Here is a 6,508-nt window from a genome sequence, read left to right on the forward strand (position 1 = left end):
CCGAGCCCCCGCGCCCCCGCCCCGGCCCGGCCCTTATCGGCCGCGCTGGGACGGACTTTGCCCGCGGCCACCGGGAGGCCCCGGAGGAGCAGGAGGAGCGGCGGGGGCAGCGGCGGGACGGGACGGGACGGCGGCTCGGAGCGCGGGAGCCCCGGCTGCCGTCGGGGGGCTCGGTGCGCGGCCGCGGTCCCGGTGCCAGCCGCAGCCCGGGGATGGGGACGCGCTCCCCCCCTCCCAGCGCCGCGGGCATCCCCCGTCCTGCACAGCCCCGACAGCCCCAGGGAGACAAGAGGCACCCCTCTGCCCGCACCCCCGGGGCCAAGCGACAACCCCTCAGCGGTTCGGCTCCCTTGGGGACTGTGCGCTGCGCTGAAAGGGGCCAAGCTGAGAAAACTAACCCCCCCAAGGCCTCGCCGGGAGTTTTCTCCCCCTGACATCCCCCACCGTGCGGGGTCCCGCTGCCCAAGCCCCGGCATGGAGCGGGTACGGGCTGTGAGGATCCCGGCCCCTGGAGAGCATCCCCAAGCTGGGGGTTTCCAATGGGGGGCTTGGCCCCTGCTGTGGGGCAGCTCTGGGGACAGGCTCAGCACAGGCTCAGCACAACTTAGCACAGTGTGGAGGGACTCTCAGCAAGTTAGCAAAGGGGACCCTGTGGGGACAAGGGTGCTCAGGGGCTGCGAAGCCCCCGTTGAACCTTGGCAGCCGTCAGGGGTGGGAGCAGGGAATGGTTTGGAAGCGAGCAGAAGAAGGGATCCAAGCTGGGCTCGGGATCTGAACAAAAACTCCTTTTCCTAACACTGTAAATGCACTGAGTCCCAAAGATCAACAAATTCACTTAAATCAAAGCAAGCACGAATATAAGAGGCACCACTACACCCAGAGCACAACACGGAGGGGCCTGGGACCCTGCAGGGGAAGGCAGGGCTGGTGTCCGAAATCTCCGGTCATGACCCCCCAGCCTCCCAAAGCGCTTTCAAGTTTGGTAGCCCAGTTTCCTGCCGCTTTTTGGCACCTGGACATCAGCCGTGGCAGAGGACACTAGCTTTAAACCCAGCGTTTCCAGCCCAGATTCAGCCTTTTACAGGGTACACAAAGCTGTAGTTGCCTGCCCATCTCAAAAGTCCCCAGAAAATCCTGCCAGCCGCCAGCACCCGAGCAGACCCCGAGCCCTTTGCAGCTGGCTGTGGGTCTCTGCCACCACTGAGCATGGATCCCCCTCCAGGCAAAACGCTCGGGGGGAGCTGGCAGCAGTTCAGCTTCCAGCAGAGCCAGGGAGAACGAAGGGAAAAGACCCGCAGCCTGGCTGGGAACAGCCTGCACCCGCCTGCGGGAGCACGCATGTTGGGAGCCGCACGGGTCGAACACACTGGTGCGGAATCAGATGAAACCATTCCTGCTCCGTGGAGCAGCATGAGAGGCCCAGGGCTGGGACGGCAGCACAGCACCCTCAGAGCCCCCCTGCCCTTTGGGGGATGGGGGGCAGAGCCGCAGCTGGGGGGGTAGGGAGCTGGGGGTCAAGGATATCCCAAAGGGAGCAAGAAACCTCTCTGCGTGCTTGGGAGGGAGTTTGTGAATGAGCAAGGCGATAGCCGTGCAGGGTTTTTCACAGGCACGCGGCACGCTGAGCACAGCCTATAGAAGAGAGGACCAAAAAAACCCCAAAAGCTCCCTCCTGGCTCCCAGCCTGGAGCCCCCAGCCCAGCCGAGCATCTTCGCTGGCTCTGCTCCCGCGTGCTCAGGGCTCCACAGCCAGGGAGGAGAAGGTGGCCGCTTTGCGTCCATCCTGCACCGGGCAAGCCCTTGCTCTGCTGTGCCTGCGGCGAGGGTGGGGGGGCTCCCAGGCTGCGCTGTGCCCAGCACCGGCGGGTTGGTCCTCTCCCCATGCCAGCCCTGCTCAGGTCAGCTCCAAAGCAGCTCAGTGCCCAAGCAGCTCAGCGCCCAGATGGATGAACCTCCCTGTGTCTACAGGGTGCAGGGACCAGGGTGCTGGGTGAGTGTCCCCACCGTGCCTGGCTTTCCCACCTGCAAGGGCAAGTGAGCGGTACGAGCCCACCAGGTCCCTCGCACCCAGAGGTGCTCTCATCCTTCACACCACAGCGGGTCTCTGGTCACCCCAAAGCTCCCCTGATCCCAGGTGCTGGGTGAGACATCAAACCACCCACCCGCCTTTCGGGGCAGGGGACCACGCAGAGCCACTGCTGTCCCTGAGCAACGACCCACTGCCACCAGGACGTGGGCTCACACCCGCCGTGCCCCCGGCTGTCCTCCCGCAGCTGCCCCCTTCACAGGCTCCTGCCAGGGCAGAGCTCGTGGGAGGCTCCACGGGTGCCGGGGGCGAGCAGGAGCCGGGCTGAGCACCCAGACACCCAGCACAGGCTGCACCCGCTGCAGACACCCCGGATACCCCCCACCCTGCCGCTGGCCTGGGAACAGCCCGGCTCTTGCTCTGAGAAGGTCCCCTCTCCCTTTCAAGTGGGCTGGCAAGCTTTGACTTGGTCTTTGCACAGGCTTCATGGCATCGCATGATAATAATGTTCTGTCACAGTGGGTGACCTGGACCTTGTCCTGTTTCCACACATTTGGAGCCACCTGGCTAATGAAGTGGATATCGTTTTCTGGTCCATCTCTCTCACCCTATTGCTCTTCCCCTTCCTCCACGCCCAACTCCTCCGAGCGGTGTCAGGAGCCTCACTGCAATCGGCCTTTTCCCATCGTTGTCCGGCACAGCTCATTAACTCCTCTCAGCAGAAGAGTGTGGTCATTACGGCTCGGGGGGCCGATGGGTGCCCCGCGGGGCTGGGAGCACATAGTTTCCCAGCCGAGGGAAGGCACCGGCCTGGTGTGAGCATCAGCCCGAGCTTTCACCAGGAGGTGACCGTGGCTGGGAACGCAGGACAGCTGAAGAGTTGGGTTTTTTTAAGCTGAACACGCTCTGCTCTGCCCCCCAGCCCTCTGAAGCCACCCGGTTTGCAGTCAGCCCACATCTGCAATGGAAGGGTCTGGGTGCCCGGTGCCAGTCACTGGCTCCTGCAGCTGGAGGCAGCCCAGCCGCCCGCTCCCCCGTCACTCACAGCACCAAAAAGGCCCCTCGGTACCAAACTAGAAGCCCATCCCCTCACGGTCGCTGCAAGGGAAGAACTGTTCCGACACAGATGCCTTGGCCAGGCAACCCCTCCTCGCCCGTGGCCACCACCTCCTCCATCACCCGCACGGGGACCAGCCGCATTTGCCCCGAGTGCGGGCAGCAGCTTCCACCCGGGCAGCGAAGCCGCCCATGCCGCACGTGGCCGCTGCGGCCAGCCCCACGGGGTCGGGCCCGGGCAAGGCTGCAGCATGGGGGACTTTGCTCCTGGCACCGCACGGCTGCATCTCGGGCAGAGAAAGCCTTGGGGCAGGCAGGGGCACCTGCCAGGGCACCCCGATGTCCCTGCCAGGGCAGCCTCGCGCCCACCCTCACCCCGGGCAGCGTGGGGACGTGGGAGCTGCGGGACCTGGGGACCGGCCGGGATTTCTCCCATGAGCCGCCACGGCGGGCAAGCTGGGCGCAGTGCTGTGACTCACACGGCGCCGGGGGATTTCTGCCACGGACGCGCTTATGCATTTCGTATATGCCTCTCATTTTTTTCTTACAGTTTCATTTAACGCCTGAGCGCGTGCAGACACACCGCCTCTGACCTCGTGGGCAGTGGGCAAGAGAGTTCCCACCAAAACAGGGCCATTAAATCCCCTCGCTGATATTTTTTCTCCTCTGCCCCCACTTGCACCGAGATTTTCGCATTCCCTGCCTGCCTCCGCCTCCCCCACACCGAGGTGATGTAATGTTTTGAAGCCTTCTCCCATCCCCACCTTTATTAAATATGACCCGCGGTTGATCCCCGCGCGGGGCGAAGGGAAGCTGTGGTTTCGGGAGGGATCAGACATGAAAGGGAGAGCTGCCCGCCCCACACAGGGCTTGCTCTGCAGGGCCGTGGGGAGCCCTCGTGCCCCAGCCACCCCGATATTTGCAGCTCTCCAGCATTGCAGAGATGGTGGGGACGGTAGCACGGATGCTGCTTTTGCTCTCCGAGGGTGACCGGGTCCGTGGGCACTTTGGGTTGGGATGCAAATGCTCTCGCTCCTCGTCTTTTCCCTCCCTGCTGATGGGCAGGGCCGTGGCTCTCCTCCCGCAGAGCTTTTGGAACAGGGGCTCAGTCGTAGGGGTCTGGTACCCCAGCTCCAGGCTGAGTCCTACGGTCCCACGGTCCCCAGCACAGAGACCCACCGGCACCAACGCCCCACAGAAAGCCCCGTCACCGGCTGTGCCACACATCCCGCTCGGCACAAGGCCGGGCCTGGCAGAGGTTCCCGGGGAGGGGACGTGCCCGCGGGGTCACGGAGCTGCAGAGCAAGGCAGGCAGAAACGAATCCTTGGCCACCCACGTGCCCCCGGCTCCGAGCGCAGCGAATCCCGGGAGAACTGAGCTCCGCAGGCAGCTGCGAGGAGCTGGGCTGTACAGGGAAAGATGCTGCCGTGCTGCCCAACTGCCTCAAAGGTGCCGAATCTCTCCCCGCCTGGTTTCCACCATGGTTGTGTCTCTGCCGACGGGAGCACCGGGCAGGGCTGAGGCACCGGGGGGCTTTGCCGGCACCGCTGCTCCCAGCCCCTCAGCACAGCATCAGCGCTGGGGACGCGATAGCGAACCCCCCGTGTCGCCTCTCCAGCTGTGGCAGCCCGCGTTGGGGACGTGCATCACCCCGGCGCCATCACCCAGAGCCGCGCAGCACCATCCGGCACGCCAAGCCCCAGATGGAGAGGAGACGAGGCGGGAGCCGGGGCAGCAGGAGGGACGGGAGCGCTGGTGCCACCCGGGGCTTGTCGGGACGGGGCGGAGGGGTGGGCAGGAGGACACCCGGCAGCGGCGTTTGTCTGTCACTCTGATAATTAATGCTTCTCCCTTACACTTTGCAAATAACTCACGACTCTCTTTGTCTGGTGATAAATGGCCCCTTTGAAGTTCTCCTTTCTCAAAAGGAAAGCAAAGAAACACTTTCATAATCCAGCTTCGCCCCCCTGTCCTTTGCCGAGGCTCTGCTGCTCTGGGGGGGGGGGGAGCACAGGGGTGCTGGCGGCCCCTCACCCACAGGCAGGACCCCTTTGGGGCTGCTTGGCGTCCCCTTGCTCTGCTGGGGGGACAGGCGGCGAGGCTCAGCACCGCCTTAGCACGTTCCCCTGTCCGTGGCCACGGCAGCATGCCCTTCTGCACTGGTGGTGTGGCCACCACATCCCCTCCCCAGCAGCATGCTCCCAGCCCTCTCTGGGACCCCCCAAAACACCAGACCCCTCATTTTCAGTGCCTGGGGGCTTCCCTCAACCTCCCCAAGCCTTGAGCCGGAGGCGAGCACCGCAGTTGGGCAATTGTGGAGGAGCAGGGTCATGCCGCAGGGGGCACTGGGGGGGTAGGGAGGTGTGAACGTGACCCAGCACCCACCGCGAGCCACACGCGCGTCCCCCCGCAGCTCCCAGCCCATACTCGGGTTCTGCTTCGCTGCCACAGCAAAACAAGTTCTGCTGGGCTATAAAAAGGGCCTGGAAGCGGGGCAGGCTGGGAGCTGCACAGCCGGAATCCATGCCAGAGCTCTTGCAGATTGTCACTGGCTTACGTGTCAGGGCAAACAATGCTATCTGCCCAGGAATCACGGCACAAAGAACACCACAACAGCGGCCCAAACCCCAAACACGGGGTCACGGGGCAGAGCCCGCCAGCCAGCAGCTCCTCCAGAGGAGCCGGGCTGCCCCACGCACGCGGGCTCCATCCCACCCGCGACCGTGCCGAACGGCGGCTTCCCCCAGCGCGGGGGGTTCCCGAGCGGTGCTGGGCAGGGAGGCAGGGGCAGCCTCGCCAGCCGCCCTCTCCCCACGTGGGGCAGACATTTCGCAGATGCCATTCTGCTTTACCGAGCAGCCGCGTGTCCTCTGACTTTTTATTAATTTTAAGACAAAGAGGAGGGAAGCGAGCTGGAACCAGCGCAGGAGGTGGGGTTGTTTTCTGGGAAAACAGAAGCAGCATGGCAGTGTGCCGCGGCCCAGGAGATGCTCGGGGCTGGAGGAGCTCCCCGCTAATGGGGGACCCATCCCTGGGGGCAGCTTCGGTGCGAGCCCCAGCTCCATTGCAGGGAACCCCCCGGCCTGAGTACCCCAACCCAAACCCTGGCTGGCCCCGCCATTGCACGTCCCACCCCACGGTTATGGGTGCCCGTCTGTGCGTCGCTCCTCCCTTTGCACCAGGATGGTGACACCGGCTGTGCACCGAACGGGGGGTCACCGCTGGCAGCTCCCTGGGCTGAGGGCAAGAGCTGCCGTAAAGAAAATAAAACCCAGCTCCCCGCAGGCAGCACAATTAGGTGCGGGTGGAAGAGGGATTGTGGAGGCACGCAAATGCTGTCGGAGGTTTGCAAACAGCTTCGCACCTGCGGCAAGGGCCCCCCGTGGGCACCGCCGCGCCGGCCAAGCGCACCCCAGCCCCCGCCG

The sequence above is a fragment of the Grus americana genome, chromosome 19 (genome assembly GCF_028858705.1).
Source record: "Grus americana isolate bGruAme1 chromosome 19, bGruAme1.mat, whole genome shotgun sequence".
In the NCBI taxonomy this organism is placed as follows: domain Eukaryota; kingdom Metazoa; phylum Chordata; class Aves; order Gruiformes; family Gruidae; genus Grus; species Grus americana.